At 37.0% G+C, this 27,453-nt stretch overlaps 1 protein-coding gene across 1 annotated transcript in view; it reads right to left on the minus strand.

Moving 5' to 3' along the window:
• The window catches only part of LOC140229940 (pleckstrin homology-like domain family B member 1), a 204,233-nt gene that overhangs the window by 147,123 nt on the left and 29,657 nt on the right, over positions 1 to 27,453 (minus strand). The window lies entirely within an intron of this gene.

Consider the following 27,453-nt stretch of genomic DNA (forward strand, 5'->3'; position numbering starts at 1 on the left):
ACGTGAAAGTTAGATAAAATGAAACACACAATCGTAAGTGATTGAATTTGCTATGGAATGGAAAATTAAAAAAAATTAAGCAATTTTCCACCTTTTATAATAACCATTTTTGTTATGGGAGTCAATTAATTGAATTCAATGCATATCAATTGACTTGCAATAATTACAACATGTGAAAATACCATGAAAGATACAGAATTAACAGTAACTGATTGTTTTCCGTAGTCTTGAAATCATTTAGTCATGACCAGCTATCTACAACATTGTGCCTACTTCTTGCATTAACATCAATAAGACACTGTAATTTTACCCTCAAGAACTATCATTCAGATCTGCAGGACCCAAAATGTTTGAGTTATCACATCTGATGCATATCTGTAGGTCAGGTGTATCTCAAATCATCCTGCTATATTAGCATTTTGCAATAAAGCCTAAAGTATAAGGAGATTTCACTATTTTTTTTCAACAAACCATAATTGTAGATGGTTTATTCTAGGAACAATTCTACCATAACTATTGTTCACATTTTGTATAATTACCAATACTTTAAACACATTGATTGTACTGATTAACATTTTTACATCAGTCGGTTGTTTCTATCCCTGACTCACATTTTAGAACTATTTTGAAGCCCTAAAGCTGGGTTTTTGCTTCATCTGCAAGTGGTAAATAACAACCTCAAGGTTCAGACCAACTCCCACCCTGTATAAAACTGCCCAAGTGAAAGACTTCAGCCTTCCAGCTCAGCCCATGAGCACTCTACTTGGAAATAATGAGACAGCATTTAGAGTCAATTGATCATACATGGAATAGCAGACGGAGCCCGGAGACCAACTGCTCCGGCCAGACAGACGGAGCATCAATCTATCGTGGCTGTCTCATCACCATCATTGTCGTCCAGGTCTGCTGGGCTGGCTTGTCTATACAGCCTGAGAGTCAGGAGCAGTAGTACAATGGAAACTGAATATAAAATGATCTGATATAACAAATTAATTTCTCAAGTCCCAATGAATTTATTTCCCTTGTTTTGTATTGTTGATTGAATACTGATATTAAGCAAAAAATCAATGTTGGTGAAGGTGATGGGACAAACTATCACTTCCGAGGCGATCTAGATGTAGCTATCTTTCCGAAGCGCAGCTGAGGAAAGATAGCGTACACATTCAGATCGCCGAGGAAGTGATAGTTTGTCTCATTGCCTGAAACTAAAAGTTGATTATTTGCTTTATATTCCACATCTAGGGTCCTAGACATTCCCATTTTATTCCACCTTTGAAACCGTTTTAGCTGTCTTAGGGTATTATCAGGGCCTAGGCTACGTAGTTTACTTTACACTTATGTGCGTAGATGACAAAACAACGAATTTGCTCCGTGCCCTGCGCGTGGCACCGAAATAAAAGTGCGTTGCACTGTGGTCTATCACTTGACCCAGGTCAAATGATAGACCACAGTGCAACGCACTTTTATTTGGCGCGTACTGAAAATTGTAAGTTATATCACTCGTTAGGACTGTGTGGACTAAGAGATCAGCGAAACAAAATGACTATCATCATAGAGTGTAACAAACTTTTCTTCTCAGGTGATGTGATGGGCAGAACTACGCTTTATCATGTGATGAGCTCTTGACCAATCCTATAGCAAGATTCTTAGTATGTGGAATATAAAACAAAATATAAAGAACAAATTGTCTTGGTCCCAAGGATCTCGTTATACTGAGTTTCCACTGTACGGTCAACCTTGCCTTCAGAAGTCACATGTTCACACTAGCAGACAGATATCTTACGATAAGGATCGTGATGCAAATCTCAAGATTTGTATCCCACTCACCTCCCTGATCAGTGTGAATGCTACTGTAGAAGTAGAAGTAGAAGTTGTAGTAGTAGGAGCAGTAGTAGGAGAAGAAGAAGACAGGGGCAAGGGGGAGGGGGGGGGGGTAGGGCCTGGAAGTGCCCTTCGGAGTGGCATGACAGGAATGCATAACTGACAAGTTCTGATCCATGTCAATTACACTGTCTGTTGCCGGACTGTGGGTGGGAGACAGGGAAATATCTTGTCTACGGTTCATGACATGTACAACTTCGTCAAATGACCTTAACAATTCTCTGTCTGCACACAGTACAAGGCTGGTTGGTATTTAATTTTAAAGATTCACCCATCCCCACAAGTAAAACCAATTAGATTTACAGTTGTAAAAGCCTAAATAAGGCAATACCCGTGTACTGCCTGACCGCTTTTTCTGCTGATTTGCCTTAGCTCTTCCAGCACAATCCTTTTAACGTACTACTCAAATCAACCACATCACAGCAGTCAGTGGTGTTACAATCGGAAATAGAACATTTTGATCCATACATTTTCAAATTAACAACATGTGTCAAAATAGTGCTTCCCATATAAAACTACTGCAATGTCGGCAAGGTGGGAAGTTGATAACTTAATTCACTGACTACGGATTACACTTTTTACAATTCATTCCATTGCTATGGTTCTCAACAGCAAATCAAACTCCTTGCAAAATTACCTTTTAGAATAATTAAAACTGCCAATTTTTTAAAACATCTTGCTAACAAAATACATGGTTTTTGCAAATATATCATATAAATGAGAGAGATATATATACAGTGTATCTATATATACTGTATAATAATAGTTTATATTTATATATCTTTAAAAAAAATCTCTGAAGAGATGCATACTGTGCTATCCCCATGCTATTCACTTGAGCTGGTTGCTAGGCAAGACTTTGCCGATGGAGACATGGCACAGGAAATGGCAAGTCTGAAGAGTACGCCACTTTTCTGGATGAATCAGGAATTTAAGGATGATTACCACACTTCCTGACCAAATCTTAACAGCATAATACCTTGTTGGGGTTTTGAAGGAAGGGTGAAGAAAAAATAGAAGCGACATGTATAAGACAAGCACCAGAGAAGTTTCTTCCAAGTTTCAACTCATCAGTTTCGTTGCACGTCTAGCAATTATTTCATACATTTGCAGATTTAAAACTAGAAATGTCGCTTTGGCGACTGGTATGCCTCCGCCATACTGCATAATTTTCCCAATAGGTCTAGATAGTACATGTGGACAATGTGTGATTACATTTTCACAAAATTGGCAAAATATTGAAATGACAAGTTTGTCACAAATGTGTTGAATGTTCACCTTCCTTGACCTAGGTTTAATTGGATGAATAGGAGAGCATGTATCTAGGGATTTAAGGACTTTAACTCGACTTTGACCCATTCATACATTTAGGCATTGAGTAATTTTCAAGGTACAGGTGTGGAGAAAAAGTGCAATTTCTGAATTGAATAGTAAATTGTTACCATTTTCATCTGGCCCTTGACCCTAAAATTCATAAGATAATCACTTTCAGGTAGAACATGCATAATATGTACTAAGTTTCAAGATAACTTGAGCCACTTCCGAGATATGGAGGAAAAAGTTAGTTCAGCACTTTCACTTGATCTTTGACCTTTTGACCTTTGAGGCAAAAAAAGAAGAAAAAAAAACTTTCCAGAGAATTTCTATTAGGTTACACATGTATGCATACACCAAGTGTAAAAAAAAAATAACCCTGCTGGCATTGCATGATAGGAGGAAAATAGTAAAATTTTGAAGTGTTGCACTTGACCTTTGACCCCTGACCTTTGACCCCTGACCTTTGACCCCATGAACCCTACATTCTCTAGATAATCACTTCCAGTCAGTATATGTATATACTATGTTCCATGAAGATACCTTGAACAATTTTCCAAGGTATGGAGAAAAAAAAAGGTTTTAATATTTTTACTTGACCTTTTGACCTTTGACCTCATGACCCAAACTTTCACCAGAGAATCTTAATTGGGTAATACATGTATACACTAAGTTTCAAGAAAATATCTTTAGGCATTCAATAGATATGGTGGAAATAGTGAAATTTTATGTATTTGACCCTGACCTTTTGACTTTTGACCTTTGACCTCATGACCCAAACTTTCACCAGAGAATCTTAATTGGGTAATACATGTATACACTAAGTTTCAAGAAAATATCTTCAGGCATTCAATAGATATGGTGGAATTAGTGAAATTTTATGTATTTGACCTTGACCTTTTGACCTTTGACCTTGAGCATGTGCACCCAAAAGTTGATAGGCACAACTTCACCCCCTAATACACATACATGCCAAGTTTCATTAGGATACCTCAACGGGTTTTGATAGTTACCTTGTCCACAAAATTCATTACGGACGGACGGAAGGACGGACGGACGGACGGACGGACGGACGGACGGACGGAAGGACGGACGGACGGACGGACGGACGGACGGACGGACGGACGGAAGGACGGACGGACGGACGGAAGGACGGACGGACAACCCGAAAACATAATGCCTCCGGCACCACTTCGTGGCGGAGGCATAAAAAGAGAAATTACTACTGATCTTATGTTGGCCTCAAAGCAGTATAATTTGTTTTCATTTTTGTAGCATTTTTTTTTTTTTTTGCAGCCAGTGTTACATAAAATTCATAGCTGAACACATTTCTTCGAAGATAGTTCCAATACATTCTGCATGGTCCATGCACCAAAAGAGGCACTTTAGTTGTGCAGTGAACTGCTCTCTCTCTCTCTCTCTCCCTGTCCCTCCCTGTCTCGATCTGTCTGTCTGTCTGTTTGTTTCTCTCTCAAGACACCTGATGTTATTCGTAGCAACACTCAAAACTAATGGTCTTGACTTAGAAGTCAGTCTTGAGTCTATTATCATCAAGGTATGAAACTCACACTCTTTAAAAAAGTTTTTACAGAGAAAGCAAATATGAGGATCTGTCTAGAAAACTGAATTGTAACTAGAGATTGTAATTTGTCATTACTGACAAATTAAGGTGATCCGATTTTTTTTTAATCAATGATTCGAGTCCTGATCGCAATAGGCATGACCATACAAGTTTCGTCTGTGTTTAGAGACATTGGCCGTGTGATGTTTGGATTCTCATTTAGAAAAGGGAGTCATATCTGCCATCTTTGGTACCAAATTCTGTATACACTGAATAACGAAGATACAGCAACAAATACATATGACCCTTGACCCATCTTTACACTCCCAAGATGGCATCTGAGGAAAAAGTGGTTATTTTGTGAAATGATTCCTGCGACATCGTCCATATACGTGTGCAAAATATGGCAAAGATAGGACAGGTATTCACCAAGATACAAAATGCAACATTTGTGACCTTTGACCCTTATTTACATACCCAAGATATTGTCCAATCAAGTAGTTGTTATTGCATGAAATAATGTACGTGACATAAACTAAACATGTGCAAAATATGGGGGTGATAGGGTGTGTTTTTCTTGAGTTATTGCCAGAAAAGTTGCAGAAAGAAAGAAATATCTGAATACATCGAAGATAAGCTTTAATTTTAACCAAGATTTTTCACGTGATTACAACATTGTATGAAAACACAAAGGGCACATAACGATAGCGCAAAGTCTCAGCTACAACATATTAAAATCTGGGAGAAATTCACCGAAGGGTAAGTGAGCTAGTCTTCGATAAAGACAATCATGTCAATTTTCATATCTAGAAAAATTCCCTCCCATAGAGATAACACGTAATAACGAAGATACAGGAAGAAGTACATATGACCTTTCACCCCACTTTGCACAGACAAGATGGCATCTGAGCAAAAAGTCGTTATTTTGTGAAATGATTCTTGTAACATGGTCTTTACGTGTGCAAAATATGGGAAAGATAGGACATGTATTTACTAAGATACAGGATGAAATATTTATGACCTTTGACCCTAATTTACATACCCAAGATGGTGTCCGATCAAGTAGTTGTTATTTCATGAAATAATGTACGTAACATGAACTAAACATGTGCAAAATATGGTGGTGATAGGGGCTGTCTTTCTTGAGTTATTGCAAAGAAAGTTGCAGACAGAAAGAAATATTTCAATACATCGAAGATAAGCTTGAATTTCAACCAAGTTTTTGGACGTGATGCCGACGTCGTATGAAAAAACGAAGGGCACACTTACGATAGCCCAAAGTCTCAGCTACAACATATTAAAATTTGGAAGAAATTTACCGAAGCATAAGTGAGCTAGTGCTGGAGAAAGATAGTCATGTCAATTTCAATTTCCAGAAAAACTGCACTCCCATAGAGATAACACGTAAACTGGTCAAATTTGACAAGATTACTTTCAATCCATTTTTACGAGGTGATGCCGTCATCCAATCAAAATGCTGTTATTATATTAATGAAAGAGCATTTAATAAGCTACAACATACTGAAATTTGTGTGAAAATCGGCAAAGGATAAGTGAAATACGCTCGAGTGAACTTGAATTTTGATGACGTCATTTTGAAAATTTACTTTTTTTACTTTATTAAGATATTTGATATCTTTTAATCATTTTTTCAGCATCGCCAACCCATGAAATGACATGTACAACTCATCAGCTTTCAGAATATGTAAAGAAAATAGGGGGTCACCGTCCATCCTGACGAGTAAAATCGGATTCAAAATTGGCGGTTTTTTGGCATAGTTGCACTGTATATCGCCATTGACGCGCGCGCGGAATTTCAACTTTGACGGGCCCTTATGACGTCATATTGAGTCGGATTGACTTGAAACTTGGTAGAAATATTCCTTGACTTTTCAGGTATCCGATCGAAGTGAAAAAACGGGAAATTTCTATTGCATATGAGCTGTGCGTGCACATATGTGCGCGCGCGTACGCGTCCGTCCAATTTTTTCAATTTTTCAAAAAATGCTCTAAATGGTCTGAAACGTGTGCAAAAAAGTTTTGAGCTCGATTGGAGTATACAAATATTTCAACGCGCGCGTACGCGCACGTTTTAAGGGTAGAGATGGATTTTGAGAATATGAGTAGAATGCACATAACTTGAAATATATGTGACGTAAATTTCATTGAAAAATTGCATTCCAGTAATGAGATATGATAGAGAATGTGTTTTCATATAATGACGTCATAGTGACGTCACGGTCAACTGATCACAATGATGCATTAGATTTGTTGTCTTTAGGACATGATGCATACATGGTATAATTTTGAAATTGATAGGCAGGGGACTTTCTGAGCTAACCTCTGCACAACTTTTGGGGAGAAATAAAGAAACAAACAAAGAAGAAGAATAAAGAATCAGTACAGATACAGAAGGTGATCCGAGAGGATACTCGGATCACCTAATAACACCCCCCCCCAAAAAAAAAAGATAGGTGACTATAAAGGCAGCAAAATATATGATGAAAGAAATATGTTTGGATAAGAAACAGTTTTGACCTTGATTCTTGTATAAAATACGAGTTTGATTCTATTTATAAATGGCACAAGAATATGATAACACAGACCATGGTTTCTGTCACACAAAAAATTCAGACTAAATAGTTTCACAACTTTCAACAATGGAATGCGAGCGAAAGAGGGCAGACTCAAATTCACCTCTGTAACTTCCACATTTTTAGATTATGGGAAATATTTTGCAACAACGCCTTGGAATGTCCAGTCAACACATTCTTTGTTTGTTTCCGCTTTTTTCATTTTTTCTTTCCTTTTTCACTGTGCACAAGTTTTGAACCTGACACTACTGGGTATTCACTCCCAAGTCTTTGAAGAACCTTTGCAGTTAACTGTTATCCATGACTACAATCTAATCGGTGCATTTTCAATCAGCATTTCCTCTACATAATAAGAAAGTTATTGATAGGTATATATGTCCATAACTCTGTTTGATAACAATTTTTCTTTTCTCAGAAACATGTAAACTCATTAAAAGCATGGTAGAATACTAAAATATTAAAGAAAAAAAAAGAAATAATAACTTCTGCATGATTTTGTTAAAGCATCACTGTAAGCATGATGGCACTCATGAGTCAAATTGAAGACAAAAATGGAATTTCCCTTATTACACAAACCATCCACTCAGTAGGTTACATACACTGTGGGTGGGGGGGGGGGGGTTAGGATCATGAGGAACATGAGATCAGAGATTAGCAAGAGATATATCCTGCAGTGTGTAAGAAAGACTACATGATAATACTCATTGTAACTTAGCAATAGATCATCTTAACCTGTTCCATACGGGAACCTGGTGGCCTGTGTATTAAAGGTCCTGTTTACCTTTGGGAGCAGTGATTTAAAAAAAATTCAAGATATCACATTTGATGCACATGTGAAAGTCTTTGTATCACAAAACATCCTACCATATAGAATTTTTGCAATAAAGTCTAAAATATGAGGAGATATCAGTATTTTTCTCATTAAATCGTAACTGTAGATGGTTTAGTTTGGAAACATTTTTATTATATCTATCGTTCGCATTTTGTGTATTCAATTATTTCAACAATAGTTAACATCCACTATACGGATTCCAATTTCTACAGTGGTTGTTTCTTTCCATAACTCACATTTTAGAACTATTTTGAAGCACTAATACTGGGTTTTTGTTTCTTCTGCAAATGGTAAATCATGCCTTTAAGTCTAATGGGGCTTCGAAATTAGGTATGGAACCGGTTAAGAAAATCTTCCACCCATCTGTATGACAACAGAGCAGGAATACTGGAAGTACTAACCATTTGAGTAGAGCAATGGACACAACTTTCCCCCGGCAAGCAACATGAATAACACATACTACGTAATCCACGACATGGCAGCAATAGTTGTCAATGGCATCCACATGTTCCACAGTGTTGTTACAACAGCCACAACTTCTAGTTGTGGAGAGAAAAATCATCCATGTGACACGGATCAAATGAAGCTCCCGGTAAACAATCACAAAACGACAATCGCTGTTGCTTTTCCTTTGCCCATATACACTCCAAGGAAATACAATATCTGGCAACGATGAATGATACTGTATACATCACAAGGAAAGACACACAAATATACAATGATTGACATCCAAAGATTATCTACTGGCAAGACAATGAGTTGTCCAATCCACTCAGAATGCAAATATTTCCAAATTTAGACAGAAAAAAATATTGAGTGTGGTCCTTCAAACTGACAGATTTTCCAAAATGATATCACATTTTCCTCTTGTAGTACTCACTTGGAGAGATGAGGATTTCCCGCTGGACACGTTTCGCAACATCACAACATTTTGAAATTTTTAACACTTCCGCGCTTACCCATCTCTCCTGAAAATAAAGCAACCACAAAACTGCTGTATTTTTGGTACAAGGTCCCTGCTAATCAGCGGGTTTGAGCCGAGAGAAAGGGAGAGAGGAGATAAAAATACCGTGGAGCGTTGTATGACGTGTGACACAATACCAAGCAACGGACTGAAGCTTGTGAGATACGGCACCAGCTCCCTGGACACATACACACACATACACATCTATAGGCCGGTACGCCCGAAACTTTCGTCTGCTCCAGGAGCTCTAGTCTCTGTTGCCAGACCACTTTTTCCTGCAGTGTGCAAGTCATAGCACTTCTTGGCTTTGCAAACTTACACAACCTATAGAACCTGAATGTTATTGGTTTGTCATATGTTTTGTTCATTCATACAACTGCATAACTACATCAATTATTCCACTGATAACAGATTGGGAAATGATTAGTTTCTTGCACTTTTATGGTTGTTTATTTTTTCCTGAGCTATTTTCTTTGACACACAATACAGATGTTCTTCCAGCCCTACTGTTCGTCTCTATCAAGTACACTCAGAAAGCTTTGGCAAGCAAGTATAGAAGAAAAGACTTTATAGTAGACTAATTAATCAGAACTAAAGCAGAACCATTGTGACATCACTGAGACTATTGTTCCTGGGTTGTGAAACTTGGCAAAGACTTTATCTCTTGATGCTATCTTTGATACCCCACCCCCAGCCCTAGCTCCTTCCTTAACCCTTCCCTAACCCTTTATGTGCCAAAGACTTTAGATGGTGTGCATAATGCTACAAGTTTTTTCTTTCAACTCACACTACAAGCACACACGTGCTTAGGATAAAAAGAAGAAATATATGTACACTCATATATACACCAACACATCTTTATGTTGAAATGTTTCAATTTATCAAAAGGTCCTGTTTACCACTGGGAGCAGTAATTTAAAAGATGTTCGAGTCATCACGTTTGATGCACATGTGTAGGTCAGTTGTATCACAAAACATCCTACCATATAAAAATTTTGCAATACAGTCTAAAATATAAGGAGATATCACTATTTTTCTCAATAAACCATAACTGTAGATGGTTTATTCTAGAAACTATCTTATTAGAACTATTGACTAAATTTTGTATATTCAACAACACTAAACATTGATTATACTGATCAACGTTTTTATATTGGTTGTTTCTATCCCTAACTCATGTTTTAGAACTATTTTTACGCACTAAAGATAAGTTTTTTGTTTCATCTGCATATGGTAAATAGTATCTCTCACTCATTGAGGACGAGTCTTGAGTATACTCGGACAAGCATCTATGGGAAATGTATGTTGTAGCAAAATCAAACCATCCTCAATGGGTTAACACTATTCATAATGCTTAGAACTTAATAGAGCAAAGAGCGTTTGGGATGGGAGGGGGGCAGAGATCAATTGTAAGGAGGTGGACAAGGATCAAAAGGTCTGTCTTCATGAAAGCATGTATGGGGGCGGGGCATTACTGGGAGACAATTTTGATAAGTTTTATGTCATTACGTCATTGTCAAATACAGCACACAAGGCACAATCCTGACACACTTCAGGGCTGTGGAAACAAGAACATCAAAAGTTACCTGCTTGTGCGTGGGTGTGTGCGTGGGGGGGGGGGGGGGAGGGTAGGCAAGATGATTCGATACCATACCTTTAAAGGTGATGGATTTTGAATTGTCACCACCCATGATATTGGCTCAGTGAATGCATGATGCACCTATTGATGTTTACACAATGATATATCTCCCTCTCTCTCTCTCTCTCTCTCTTCCCTCCTCCTCCCCCCACCCCCACCCTGTTTTCTGTGGCACACACAAACATATCATACAAATATCTTCCAAAGTTGGTAAATTTTTGTGTAATTGAGGCCAAATATAATCTCAAGCCTGGTATTGCTCAATTCATTGTACTTACATTGCGATGTATGTAAAATATGTATATATTGTATTTTCTTTCTTCATGGCATGTTTTGTACACCGAAACTCTTTGTTGAAAATGAAAGTAAGTGAAATGAAATAAAATTAAATGGTGGCTGAGAGTGATATCCTTTGTACTACAGCCACTAAAATATACTTTACCAAATACAATGTAATTATCAGGAATGACCAACAATGACGTCTGAAATGTATGAAAAAAATCTCTTAAAAGCCTGCAAAACTACAAGCTTTCACATTCTGTTTCCCAATGCCTATTTCATACCTTGATATGTGCACCATTTCGTTCATACAATTTAAGGGGATAAGTGAGAGCCCTGTGTACTGACTCATAAATATGACCGATGAAAATTGGTCTTGAAGTAAGACTAGGCACCTTCTCTCTCTTTTCTTTTTCCTCCTCAGCCTCCCTGTAAAATTTCTTTTCAGGGATAATAAAAGAATATGATAGCCAATTTATTGCCTGTCTGTTGCTAGGTGTTGTAGATAAATCCACAGTGTAACTTATGAATATATTGATTACTCCATGAAAAGCTGAAGTAGTTGAATTCATAATGGGGCCGGGGTTGAATGTGCAGTGGGAGATGGTTAGTAAGGCCTAAATAGATGAAAAAAACTGCAACAATCATATGTGAATGAAGTCCATATTGCTCTCTGAACATTAAAAATACAAGTGTACAAAGATTGTGATCCTGCAGTTGACTTCATTGTGGGATGTACTAGTATTCTATGAATTGAATTATGACTTGAGTCATGATTTACATCATAATTTGAATGATTCAATCATGGTTTGAATTATGATTTGAAGCATGGCTTGGATTATGATTTAAATTAGAATCTGAATTAGGATCAGTCTTTAAAGTAGCCACTAAGGACCAGTAATTTTAGATGTCCCCTTGGAAGAATTTTCAATTTCAATTTCAATACATTTTCAATTTCAATATATTTTCAATTTCAAATAATTTTCAATTTCAATTTATTTTCATATTTCTCACGAAAATAGCACAGAAAAAATACAATTATACAATACCAAAATTATACAAAGCATGAATTGGAGGAAACTTCATCCAAATGTACAATAACAGTCTGTCTCAGTATGAATTGCAAAGGTCTGTTTAGACCTGGGCTATGGACAAAGTACGAGAAACATCATGGGAAATATGATAAGAAATATGATGTTCCCTCGGAAGAATAAGGCAACGATGATAAAGGGATCAACTGTTGCTTCCAGAGGACTTGAACCAGGGACCTCATGATCGATAGTCAAGGAAGACCAACAAAATTTGTACTTTTGTACTTGTCTGTTGGTAGGGCAAAGAAAATTTGCTATCATACCAAGCTAAATATCACATATTAATTTCATTGAATGTATTTACTATATATATGGTATTTTAAGCAAAACATTGTGATAAAATGCTCAAAATTTATTCTCATAGGAAAGGCAAAGGTATTAACCCCATAAAGTTAACAATACATAAATTTCCAGGTGAAAAAAAAATGTAGATATAATTTATCACTAAAAGGATATATTCTACTGTAATAATAATGATTAAAAAAAAAACACACACACACACAAACACACACACCTTCCAATCAAATACTCTGCCAGTGACATAATCTGTCAATCACTGCTTAAATTAGAATGCATGCACGAACATGATTAACAAAAGATAACAGAATGAAACTTCCCCTAGACACACGCACTGTCTCCTCGTAATGATATCTTATCATCCACATACTCAGTAGATGAAATTGTATATAATGTCTCTGCATGTATGCAAGCTGATATTGTAAGTTCCTGAAATAGATATTTCCTAAACAATAAAGACTTTCATGTGCAGGTCAATAATGTATCCAATATAAAGTATAAAGGATAAGTTATGATTCAGTTGATGAACTCCCATGCTCAATTTTCAATGGCAGAACATTCAACAACTTTATCCCTTCGCATGCATGAGTTTTTCATCACAAGAATCAAGAATCCAAACCTGAGACCATTGCTGGAAGTATATGAAGAGTTTGTTTGCAAAAACCGATAAGTCCATATTTGCCAAATGGAGATATTTGCAATTAAAGGTCAAGAAAAATAAAGAAAATAATAAGAAAATTTTTGCTTCTTTTGACCATAACTTCAAAAATATACCTTTATATGTAGTGACCAATATATCATTTAAAAGGTATCATTTTGTACTTTATGACAGAGATCGTACTTCAAAATCTTCAAAAATGGACTTATCGGTTTTTGCAAACAAACCCTTCATATTTTGATACAACACAGAATTGGCCTCAGCACCCAAAACAGGTCACTTTTTTTTTGCATTGGAGGTGATATTTTCTGAGGTCATAAATTCCACACTCACTGGCACAGCATCATCTTCTCTTGACTTGATTATCAGACTTTTCTTGTATCTCATTTCAATTGTCCTTGACCTTGAGAAAAAAAAAAAGAACTTGACATATTATGGGGCCTGAAATGCAAGACTAATGGGAAGCACGCGGCTTTGGTGAATTTCATGGGCATGAGGTCCCATCACTGTAAATGACGTGGATGCCTAAAATGTTTTGAATACCAACATTCACATGGACGATGAAGCAACATCATCGTTATGGAAACACACGGCCAGCATTTTTTCAGACCTCATGACACTAGGGGGCCTACAGCTGCGCTGGTGTCGTAAAAAGACCTCAGCCAGATGAACGGGGCCCATTTCACATTTACATAGTAGGAGTGGTTTTTGGCAGCACTCTGGAGTGAGCAGAAAGACTGAACTGTACCTTACAATGGCATAAGTACATCCACAACTGAAAATTAAAGTGAAACTACACCTCATGATGTATTCATCTTTGTAATGAATAACTCTCATCATCATCAGTTACACGTTGATTTCAGATTCTGGCAGACATACAGCTATCTTTGATAGATATTACATCGGGGGGGGGGGGGGGGGGTGGGGGGTGGGGGGGGGGATAAGACCTGAAATCTGGCATCATGAATTTTCATAAGAGTGAAATGAAACTCTTTTTTTTTTATTTCTGCAACATTTCTGCAAAATAATGTTGCTGTTCTTATCACTTTATGTAGAAACATTGATTGGATTACATAAATAACTGTAATATTTTACAACTTACATCAATTTCAATTCAATTTCAATTTATTCGGCACAAAATAAATCAAAAGTACATTATGTACACAGTAAAAACAAAAACAATGTGTATAAACATACATGCACATATTTGGAAATTAATGCCGGGACCCCTTTGAAGCATTTGGTGCTTGTTGTTGGGGCCCAAAACAAAATTATACAAAATACAGTTGCTAAATAGCATATTGTGCAAAAATGAAAATGCAAAAAAAAAACAAAAAAATACTTATCAGCCCTAAACTATGCACACACACACACACACACACACACACATATCACATTCTTATCACTCGCACCCATGCAGCGCACACCCAACACACTCATTCAGTAGCAATGTCAGGATCAAAGAAGTGAACAGTAGAAGAAATTTGGTAGCAAGCAGTCTACTCAGACATGGATAACAGTTTCTTAAAAGTATGTTGTTTGAATAATGTTCTGAAGCGAGAAAGTGTAGTGCTGGATTTGAGATCTGTATTTTTGATACATTTGAGTAAGGATGATTTTTTATATCAGCTAACTGATTAAGAATATGTATTTTTTTTTTTAAAGAATATGTATTTTTTATATCAGCTAACTGAGATATGACGTCTTGTCACCCCAGGGATAATATGCCATTTTATTTATAATTCAAACTGATGCATCTAGGCATTTTGAATTACTTAATCCATAAAAAAAAGTATTCAATCACGGGTCTTTGAGATTTCAGGCAGTACATTTTGGATGTATATCTCCTGCAAAAAATTGTAATAGTCCACTGATTATTTCTCAGGTATTTCAAGCATAGGTGAGAAACACACCATGTATTTATTTCTTTCTCGATTCATTGTGTTTGTATGATATTTTAACGTATTAAGAATATGTATTTTTATATTGTTTTTTTTTATTTTCTCGCACTTTGTTTTGTACATTGTCACACTTTGTTGAAAATGAAACACATGGAAATGGTAATGGAAATACATTTGTGAACGGGGTGTCATTTTACAAGAGTTAGTTGCTCCGGTTGGATGAAAGTCTGCTATCCCGAAATCTATACAGAATGTTTGGAATGCCTGGCATTGCATCACATAGAGGGATGACTCTAAATCATGTGCACATTACCTGTCTGGCTTGACATATAAACTACCTTGTAAAAATTACTTGTAAATTGAATTTTGGAGGAGTGCCATTGCAGAGTTACTAACTGTGCTGATGCTATACAAGAGACATGCTGACTCTCTACCCTAACCTTTTACGTGACAGTTCATGGTGAAGGTGTAGGCATGGTTGATCAAAGAGCTAATATTATAGATACTTCGAATTCAGCAAACCATGAACGCTTCGTGGGGTACTTGAAGGTGTTCTAATGATGATCAACTTTGATCTCTCTTCTGTGATGAAATGAATACAAAATCATGGCAAATATCTGAAGAAGAATATACATGATGTGTGTATGTAAGCATGCTATTTTGAATATTGTCATATCTCAGTTGATATATATATATATCACTTCTTGTTTCATTTTTATTACATTTGGTACAAAACTACAAGAAAACTTGTCAAAAAGATCAGCACTGTCTTCACTCAGTTGCTGGCAGATAAGATGTCAAGGAATTTGGGTGAACTTAAAAACCACGGCCATGCTGTTGACGCCCGAGGACAAGTTCAATAGAGAAAAAGTAACTTAAACCAAGTAGCCTACATCCACTAAGTCCAACTTTATCCCCAAGCAACCTATGACAGGGTGCCCCATGTCCGTATCCTCACACAAGTCTTTCGGGTCAAATTTCCACCCCAGGGCGTTGAGTGTACCCCTTTGGAGAGGTTGCTGTTTTTCTCCATCAGGATCTATGGGGGGGGGGGGGGGGGAGGAAGACGTTAACCATTTACACATATATTCAGTATTTCTGGTCACAACTTTGATATAATTCTACGGATATTCTATGGATGAAATCCTTTTACTCCATTTTTCTCCATGAGACTGTCATTCTCTTCAGGGACAGAGCATAGTGCACCTGTTGGATTTTCCTAAACAAGGTTTAACATGCTGGAGATTGTATGTTATTTTTCATTTTCATCCACTTCCTTTTTTCCTTTTCAGGAAAGAAAAAAAAAAGAGCAAAAAAAAAAAAGACAGAAGTGTATTCTTGTGAGCTGATTGTAATGAGTAACAACCTATTCATGCTAGAGAATAAATGTAGGTTCCTACATGCCATAAATATTTTGCTGCATGCTCTTATTTTTGCTAATTAAAACAGCTTATTAGTACTCTCAAAAGTAACAACATGCCATAATAATGCATCCCATATGTAATACCGATGCTAAAGAGAGGAGAAAAAAAGGTCAGAGCAGGGATGAGGTGGAAAAGAAAAAAAAATGATGTGATTTCAGAAAGATATAGCACAAGAGAAGACAGAAGAGAAATATAGACTGAAGAAAGAAGGGTGAAGCCAGAAAGAAAAGATGAGAATAAGAAAGGAGAAAGATAACACTTGCAGAGAAAAGGAATAGACGATGAAAGAACAGACATAGCACAGAAGAAAGGGAAAAATGGAGAAGAGAAAAGTCAAAGGGAAAAACAAGAGGAAAATGGAATAAAGAGAGAAAAGGAAGAAAGGGGGAAAAAGGGATAAACAGGAGAAATGAGAAGATAAGGGGTCAGTCTCATAAAATGGGACAGAATGCGATATGGATCAGAAAGTTATATGATCTAAACTGCTCCTTCCATGCCTGCCACACGCACATCTGAGGTGTTTACGTCATTGGCGGCACACGGCAGAGTGAACGATAAAGAGATGAATGCGCCTCATGTGGAAGCACAAGAGGAAATTGGGGTTGAGAATTGTGTCTCCGCGTCGCGTGAAACGAAACAACCGTACTAACCAGGGCTTTCTCTAAAGAGTGACGAAACTTGTACGGGGCTTGTCATCACGGCCCTAACGACTAAACGTAATTAGATTGAAATTCGTCAGCAATAAACAAACAGAAGCATATCCGAACACACGTTCGGTCATGTCAGGTGAGAGACCTTTCTGAGGAATGAAATATCCATGGACAAAGTCATACTGCAGAAAGAAAGTAGCACAACATGATAATAAACTTTCTTGTGTGTTCCTGAAATTCCAGTAACCTTTCTAGACAAGCATTTAGATAACTATGGTCATTTTGAAGTCATAAGGTCATCCAGATTACTGCTATCTAGGGACAACTCAAATATAGCCATAACAATCTTGGGAGAAATGACACTATGAGTAACACTGCTTATTCATTTTTGCCCCTCCCCCTCCTTCTTTTTTTCCTAAAAGAAAAAAAAAAATGTATTGATTTCAGATTTTCATATAGTAAAGCCATCTACATGACTACTAAATGGATATGAAAGAAAAGAGTTTCATTAAGCCCTTTCAGGTTGACAAGGACCTTGTTTGTGTAGGCCTACATGTCTAAAATATTCAGTGCTAACAACTTTTGTTTTTTGGTAAGTCTGAAAGTGAACTACAATGACACTTTCCCAACTACATTTCTCAAAATACATTGGCCAATTGTTGTCAGGGGTGTTTATTGATCAAGTTCAGCTAAATTCTGGGTGTGTGTTCACAGTCTTTTATGGTTTACAAATATAAGATGATGGAGGTGGTGTGTAGATTGCCCCTGCATTCATTTCAGCTGAGGCAAATCAGAACATGAACTCTTGTATATAAACCAAAAGTTGCATATTTGTCCTGTAGTTCCTATGCAATGTAGTCATCCCTAAATACCATGACAGATATAATGATATATTTATGAATACATAATGGTGATTGATACAATAATGTTTAAGTAACAATGCATTCCATGTTTCTGTTAACTTTGAAAAACAGAGTAAAATCAAATTAACAGCCCACAGAAAGTTTTATAAAAATTTGACACCAAACATAAAAAAAAAAAACGGTTAGCAAGTAAATAATTTTTTTTTCTTGATGTAACAGAGTATATCAGCCATACAGAAATAGGGCCTAGATGAGGTGACTTGAAATATATGTTGTTTATATATTTAGTATTACATTGATTTGTAAGCTAATTGTTGTACTTGAACAAATGTCATATTGGAAATAAAATTTATTCAAAGTGAATAGAATTGTGTCATGGCCTCAAAGCTCAAAGAGTCGAAAGTGAACGATTGCTTTGCACAGACAAATCTCTATATGGCCATATTTCAAGACACTGCAGTGATGTTAACTACACAAACTGAACTTCAGATCAGTGTATCTCTACACACTCTGAAAAACAAAATGGTAACTCAACATTTTAAATTTTGTCACCCTTCCAACCTTTTTGTAAATGTTAAATTAAACACTAAAAATGTCAACTCCAGCACTCAAAATGTTGAACTACCATTTCAGAAATTGTAAATCCAACAGTTTGTTTGTTAAATTTAACATTTACACAAATATCAGAGGAGGGACAACATCTAAAATGTCGATTTACCATTTCATTTTTTAGAGTGCAACATGGTGTGGGACTGCACTTAAATTTTGCTTTAGGAGGAGGCTAAGGAAAGATGATCTACATCTGTGGCTGTGCACGTGTGAAACAGTGATTTGTCAAAATTGTGGAGGGAAATTACTGACTGAGCATTTGCACATGATCAAGAGGAACTTGATCTCGATAAAAGTAAAATATGCAGAGGCAAGAGGATGAGATTAACAGCTGCAACTTCCAGGACAACATACCCCCTTTCAAATCATCGACAGCAGGACAGCAGTAGCTGCATGGCCTGCCAGAGACTGATTTTCGAAGGAGCGCCTTGTTTACGAAACCTGGGACTGAGCTGAGGCTGCATATTGGAAAGACAAGGAGAGCGAGAGGAGATGTTTGCGACATTTCTTGAGTTTCAGTTGGCAAACAAGGAAAAGTTTACAGCACCCTGCCCACGGGAAGATGACAAAAAGGAAGAAGGGACGGGCATCGCGGGAACCCCGGTGACAAGGAGATAGAAGACGACTCCCCCCGACTTCAAATTGACACCTTCCCCTTGACGAATCATTAGTCAAAGCGTCAGAGACAAAAGGTGAACTTTTGTTACGTCCTCCCGTCACTTTCGCTGTCAGTCCCCGAAGGAACACAAATGTGACATGACATTGTGGCTGACTAATGGAACACAGATGTATGAACAATGACCTCCATTCGTAAGGGGGAAAGGGGGTTGAGGTTCCCCTCTCCACGCAGGAATATATGACATACTGTTCACATATCTTTTTCTAAAGTTCATGGGATGAGCAACCACATAGGCCATGATCATTCACTCTTTGGACTTATGCTGTGATTTGCTTTACTTTTACCAGTTTTTTTGGGCCACAAGGTGTGACACCATAACATCCTACTCAAGCATATCTCTAGACTAAAAGACTTGCCTGGGAGAAAACTGGCATCCTCTGTCAAATGGAAAGTCGCCCTTAACAAAATTAATGTTGTCCTCTCTTTCAGACTGTGCCTGGTTGCACAGATTTGCTTGAGCACAGAATATCATACTCTCTGTCAAAGGGAAGTGACATTTATCCATGGTAACTGTTGTCCCTCTTTCTGTCTGTGCATGGATAAACGGTCTCCCTTGACCTAATTCTAGTGTCCTCTGTCACATGAAAAGTTACCCTCCTGGTTAGATTGTCCCCCTTTTTCAGTCTGCACTGGGTTGTATATCATCACCTTGGCAGATTACATTATCCTTTGTTATACAGAAATATGATCCTACCATGAATGTTGTCTCCCTTTTAAGCCTATCCCTGGACAGGAACAGACAATAACCCTTTGTCACATTGAAAGTTATCCTCCATAAACTACTGTCCCCTCAGGTTCTCCATGGAAAGCTGTTATCATTTCGACAAAATTATGATCAATACGTACATGACAAAACGTCTATCAGACAAGCCACATGTATTTAATCCACTGCTACACTACCATTCACTCTTTTCTAAAGTTACAAATTCATTAGAAAAGTGTTCCAGAAATCCTATATCTACTACTGCACTTGCTTTTTAAATCAACACAATATTTTCAGATACAAATCCTATTGGAATATTTGCAATATGCTAAGTGACAGAGATGCGATTTAAAGGCTGCATTTACCTAATTTTCTACTGGATGAGGATGACATCTAACAAATATCAGGGCTTTGTCAATTTGAGGTAATAGCGAGTTGGGCTATTATGGTCATTTGTTTGCACTATCAGAAGTAGCATTCAGTTTATCCTACAGATGATGAATTATCAGCCGCTGTGAAACAAAGAAGGCACTAGACAGCAGGTGAGTTTGAGGATGTAAAATTATATGACCGATTGTCACTTGTTTGAACTACATTTGAGAAGGTCAATCGATTTTATTACAGCATGCCTCATTTTTGCAAGGCAGAAATTATCAATAGTTACGTGCGCACGCAGTTGCCAAACTTAACTGTCGATGATTAGCTCCACTCGTGAATTCACGACGCAGGTTCACACGCGCACCTAAACTTTAAGTTACAACTTATGAGCGAGCCCCACTCGATGATTACAACAACCTTGTGCCCATACAAAATAGTGCAGCGAACGAGATGCAAGGTTCACGCTAACTCACAAGCTCGTTGATTATTGCGTCCACACGAAGCGAAACTGCGAGTGGGGACCCTTCGTTGCTCGTGGAGAGAGCGTAAATCCCAAGATTCAAATTTCATGAATTTCTTCCGTCGAGATGTTTTCATTGCAACTGATTGACAAATTGCCCTACATCGACGTAAATAAGCACTGAATTGATCAGTGTGTTAGTAGTAGCCATGATAAAAAATCATGGGCGTATCGAATCCTGCTCGAGTATGTACGCCCATGATTTTTTTTATCATGGCTACTACTAACACACTGATCAATTCAGTGCTTATTTACGTCGATGTAGGGCAATTTGTCAATCAGTTGCAATAAAAATCCCAAGATGTCTCGCAGTTCTAATCATCGACTAAACTTTAAGATTACTAACTTTCGAGTGCATCCACACAGTGCTAAACTACAAGCTAATCATCGAGAGTTAAGTTTTTGACCTAACTTAAAGTTTAGGAACAGCGTGTGAACCTAACTAATACAAACCTCAGGGTGCTATACACGCACAGATCTGTTCAACTGCTCACTGTTGGGCCAGTTAAATGAATGGGCACTTAACCCGTTCTTTACCGAATTCTGAAATGCTCATAGACTTAATATGCAGGCCACCAGGCTCCCGTACGGAACAAGTTAAACGAATCCCATTTAGGTGAGTAGCACATACTGTTGGTAATGTTCTGCATTTTTCTTCAGGACTGAAAATGTTGGCTTATGGCTGCGCTTATCATTTTCTCCTGTTTGAAACACATTTCAATACCCACTATCAAAACGTGTTTGCAAAGGCCTTTCGGATCACATTTCTCAAGCAGTTGCATTTATCATCTCTGTCACGAGCCGAGACGAAAGCAGCTCCATTGAGCTGTTTGACCTAAGTGAGCAAAGGTCATGTAGTTACCATTGGTAGGTGTGTGAGATGAAAAGGCATTTCTAAACAACTTTGCGACTTTGCAACTATTCTACAGAAACACAGTTCTGGCTAAAACACATTTGAGACGACACTGTTTTTTCAAGCATTTCAGGAAGGCATTTCTATAACTCCATAATAAAAACAGCTTTGCATTTTAATATCAAATGCCTAAATCTTCCTATATTCATTTGGAAACCTTAATTCTATGCCAGAAGAGAGTTGATAAAGACACCCTATGACTGACACATATGACATTCTATCAAGTTTCTCTGTATACAAAATGGAAAGACATCTAAAACAACAAGGACATGACCATTGATGAGACCACCAAGGACATATAAGACTTCATGAATGATGAATAATCAACTTCAATTGCATCTTTAACAAAGCCTGGATCTTTAAGAACATTATAACTTGCAAATGGTATGTATTACTGTATTTGCTAGACAATAGTCTAAGAAAAAACACTGAAAAAGAATCAGAACTGTACATCTATTCAATCTCACAGACACAAGAAGGCCTACACGATGTCTATCAGAAATGACGATTTGGCAACTAAACACCCATATAGGTGTAAACCTGCAGATTTTCTACAAGTGGTTACTTACACATGATGCTCCTGCCTGACAAAACTGTGTTCCACAGTCAACGCCATTATAAATCTCAGTAAAAAACACACGACGGCAGTAAGGAAATCATACACAACGCAAGTGAAAAAAATCATATTCCTCTTAAAATCCACAACTGCAGGACTAGTGCACATAATTCCAAAAGATACATGCGAAATATGATTTTTCCCATAGCTGTCATCTCCCTTAAGTATGTGAAAAGTCACTGAGAAGCATATCCACAATCACTTTTTGCCTATACTAAATGCTGGAGAGCTTATTTTTTTCTCATCGAAAAATGAACGAAATGATGGCATACCTATTGGCAAAATGACAAATTTACGTCAAAAGCTGCTCCTGCAGGAGTTTGGTTCCTTCTGACTCCTGACAATGAGGGCCCAACAATCTCAAAACATTCCACTGGCAAAAAAAATAATATCGCACGACACATATCAAACAGCATCAACTTGTCAAAGAAATGACTCCGATTGTACCTTTCTCAGTGATCTACAATGCCAGTTACTGGACCGTGTAATACTCACTGTATGAAAGAAATTTCATGCTCACGGTTCCTACGATCTGAGCTCTTTTCACAGTTGAAATGCTGGCAAATCAAACGTTGCTTGTTTGCTTGTAACTTTTTTTTTTTTTTGGGGGGGGGGGAATGGAAAAGAAAAAGAAACAGGAGAGAAGAGAGATACTATCGAGAAGAGAAAGCAGTAGTTTGTTGACTTTCAAGAGTTCTTCCTGTGGGCCACACGCGGAGAGAGAATTGTGAGAAATGAGGGGAAACGTTGATTTGGCACAAAACTTGTTGCCAATGTGATCCTCGCTTTTCATTTTCAAACCCAAATCCCACTGTCCCCCAAATCCCAGTCATGTGAAAAGCTCTCTTTATGAAGAGCTCTCTGTTGAATAGTACATATCTTCTCTGTAATGTTTTATCATCTTAGTTTCATTCATCAGAAACCGGATATTAGAAGGTTGTACTTTTTCTTTGATATTAGGAAGAGTTTAATTGCAAAGCAAGTTAACTCCATTCTTGTTCAGCTGAAATTATCTATGATTAAAGCTGCTAAAAACAAAAACTAAAATGAGCAGAAAATATGGGATATTCTTAATCATAACTTCAAAAAAAAAGTTTTCGGTATGTTACAAGTAAGATATTACTTGAAATATTTAATTTTGATCTGTTGGATGATGGACTTACTTTAAAGGACATGGGTCTAGTTTACCTTTGGAAACAGTGATTTAAAAAAATTTCAAGATATGACATTTAATGTGTAGGCTGTTGTACCACAAAACATCCTATTAATATATATATATATATATTTTTTTTTTTTTTTTCTTTGCAATAAAGCCTAAAATATAAGGAGATATCTGTATTTTTCTCAATAAACTGTAACTGTAGACGGTTTAGTCTGGAAACATTTTTATTATAACTATTGTTCACATTTTGTATATTTAAAAATACTTAACATCAATTTTATCAATTCAAATTTTTACAGTGGTTGTTTCTATCCCTAACTCACATTTTTGAAATAATTCAAAACACTAATGCTGGGTTTTTGTTTCACCTGCAAATGGTAAACTATGCCTTTAAGATGTTTACAAATGGCACTTAGCCCATTTTGCACTCACACTCTTCTTAAAATCCTCTACAGTATACCAAAGATTTCACCCAAAATGTACACTCTCATCAAATTTGCAATGAATTTCCCAATTTAATTTCTTCCCAGCCAGATTACTTTCTTGGAAATGTGAGTAGCCCATTGCCAGTTATACCAGTAGCTATAACGAATTACCACTTTGAATATTGCAGAAACAGTCCATTTGTTTGGTTTTTTTTGTGTTTGTTTGTTTGTTTGTTTGTTGTTTTTTTTTGGGGGGGGATACAAATCAGCTCTATTTGAACCTTCAAAACAAAAACATGACTAAATGTGTATTTCAACAATTCAGGATATACCTTTCAAAGACTTTCTGTGCATTAGTGTGCTTTATCAAAATCTAACATAAATAATCATATTTCTGCAATCATAAAAGAAAGAAATAGAGAAGAAAGAGCAAGAGAGGGAGGGAGGAAGAGAGAAGGAAAGGGAGAAGTATCAAAATCCACAGGAAGTTTCACTTTTTGAGAGTGGCGTTGCTAACAGCAACTCCCACTCCTGATGAAGGATGCGCATTAGGTGAAATCTGGCAGAGATTTGGGGAGAAAAGGCAAAGTGTCAGAATCTTTATGCGATCGTCCTTACAGGAGGATAATGGACACAATAAAACCAATCACAAAAAGACGAGACAAGAGTCTGGATAGTGAAAGGATGCTGTGATTTTTTTTTTTCCTGCAAAAATGTCATTTTTTGGGTCCATGTTCAACATGTCTTAATTAGTGTTCCTGCACAAAAATGTACATGTGTTGAGTCTTTTACGGCATCATCGCAATGAAACTTCCATCCTATTTCAGAAAGCCTTTTGTGTCAGTGAAACTACTGAAGGAGAGTTGATGCTAGTCCTTAAAGGGCTGGTATAGTTTTGGTTTAGATGGGGATTCAGGCTTTAACTGTTTTGGCAAGAAAATTAGAAATCATGTACATATGAAATATACATGAACACACAATGCTTTTCTAATGGAATTAAAAGTTTACTTGATGAAAATCGGTCTTGAAATGGCTTAGATCTCCAAAAACAAAATTAAAGATGCCCTAATAAAAGGTGGGATAGGACCACTTTGTTTTGCATATATTCCATCCATTTCAAAACCGATTTTCATCAAACAAACTTTGATTCCTCTTACAATTGTATGCTTTTTGATATTTCATATACGTGAATTCTAATTATTTTGCAACAAGATTAAAACCAGAATCCCAATCTCAACAAAAACTATACCATCACTTTAACCCTTTGAGGACGAGTACTGAGTATACTCGGGCAATTGTCTATGGGAAATGCATGTTGAAGCAAGAGCAGCCCGTCCTCAATGGGTTAAAGCATTCAAGCTGAACTGACATCCCAAAGGACATGTGAGCCCCTTCTCAAAAGAAAATCATTTCTTTCACACTGAGCTGGCTGAGCTTCAAGTCAACTTGATGTCAGCTAACTCTGATGATAACAGAGCCCCAAGGGAGTTAAAACTTAAGTGAGGGACCTTGTAAACACCCTTGTGGTTTAGCTAACTTCTAGTTTTCATTACACTCCTAAGTACAGCAAACTTTGATGATAACAGAGCCCCAAGGGAGTTGAAAAATTAAGTGAGGAACCTTGTAAACACTTTTGTAGTTAGCTAACTTCTAGTTTTCACTGACACTCATGAGTACAAGAAATTTAGTGGTATTCAAGTTGTGGATGATTCAATGATATACATGTATGAGTATTCATATCAGAGCATATTATTACCATAGCATAATTACTATGGATGCCCTACCACTGATGATGCAACCTTTGATTTTATTTTGACTTATATTATCTTCTAAATAAAATCCTGCCATTAACTTGACAAAGCCCTATTGGATTTTTTTTTTTTTTTTTACACCGTCTTTCATGGAATTTCTTTAATTACTACAGTTGTGAACCAATATAATATCGGTTCACATTTATATTTTATTACATTACAATTATAATACAATTATATACACAGAGAGAGAGAGAGAGAGAGATAGAGAGAGAAAGAGAGAGACAGAGACAGAGAAGGGACTCAGACACAAGAGATAGGGAGACCAATCTTGGAGTACAAAGGGTATGGACAAGAAGGTATATATCTTTATTTTATTTTTCAATTTTGTTTTCCATGTTACTGTACAATATTCCTGAGAAAGAGCTTTAACATCTGGTAGTGGCTGGATGTAAGGCTAACCTGTCATCAAGTATAATGAACTGTCAGGAATGAATGGAAGGTTGAATTAGCATGTGTGAGGCCATGTCCAGTAGAATGATATTCCATATTTCCCTTCCATAATGTCGCAACATCAGCTAAATTTGCTAACATTGACAAAAATAATCAGCTGGATGGAAATGAAATGACATCAACAGGCTTAATCAAAAACTCATTACACTAAAATGACAGTATACAGCTGAACTGCACATGACAGGGATGGAATTACATGTTAATAATTATATCTACACGTGTGAGCCATTTCAAACAGATGAAACCTGGAAATTCAGAATCATTTTTATTTTAGGCTGTGTTTACAGAACTTGTTCATAAACATATCATCATTCACTCTAACACAGATATTTTTCCAAGAGTGAAAGGTTATGTGAATTGCATTTTCTTCCCAAATTACTCTTTTCTTATCTTTATTATTATTATTATTATTATTATTGTTATTATCATTATTATTATTTATTATTATTATTATTTTTTTTTTTTTTGGGGGGGAGGTTAATTACTGTTCCATTCTTTGAGCATGTTGGCAGTTTGAGGTGCAAGTTTGTGTTTGTTATTTTCAAAGAAACTTGATGTCTCATTTTAACAGGAAGCAAGAAAGTCATTACTTGACGGTAATAAATGTGGGAACAGATGATACGCCCTTCTGCTTCTATTACATTTCATATGGGACCACCACTGGGACAGCATTTGATTTTGGCCATTCTGTTTTGTTCTTGTTTCTCAAAGAGAATGACAGAATACGGAATGCTCTTCAGACCATGAAATCAGGGCCAGTCTTCAGACCGTGATATCTGGGCCACGTTGGGGAGCCGTGCGTGGGGGGCAAGCGGAAAAGCATGGCGAAGGAAGTAGGGGCTCGGGTTCCTGCGATCCAAACAGGAAGTCAAAAGACAGACGAAATGTGACAGACCTCTTGAAGTGCCCCATCGCTTGGTAGGATGGTCTGCTCTATCACACATGCGCACATTGATGTATTAAAGGACAAGTTTACCTTAACCCATTGAGGACGAGTCCCGAGTATACTCGGGCAGGTGTCTATGGGAAATGTATGCATGTAGCAAAATCAAACCATCCTCAACAGGTTAATATACATGTGGATTGAGCGAATGCAGTAATATCAATAGTACACATTAGTGAAAGTTTGAGTAAAATCGGGCAATCCATTCAGAAGTTATGAGTTTTTAAAGTTTCTGCCCAGACACTGCTGGATGAGAACACTACTACCACAGGTTATGTAATGTCACATGTGTA

Source organism: Diadema setosum, chromosome 6 (assembly GCF_964275005.1).
Source record: "Diadema setosum chromosome 6, eeDiaSeto1, whole genome shotgun sequence".
Classification (NCBI taxonomy): Eukaryota; Metazoa; Echinodermata; class Echinoidea; order Diadematoida; family Diadematidae; genus Diadema; species Diadema setosum.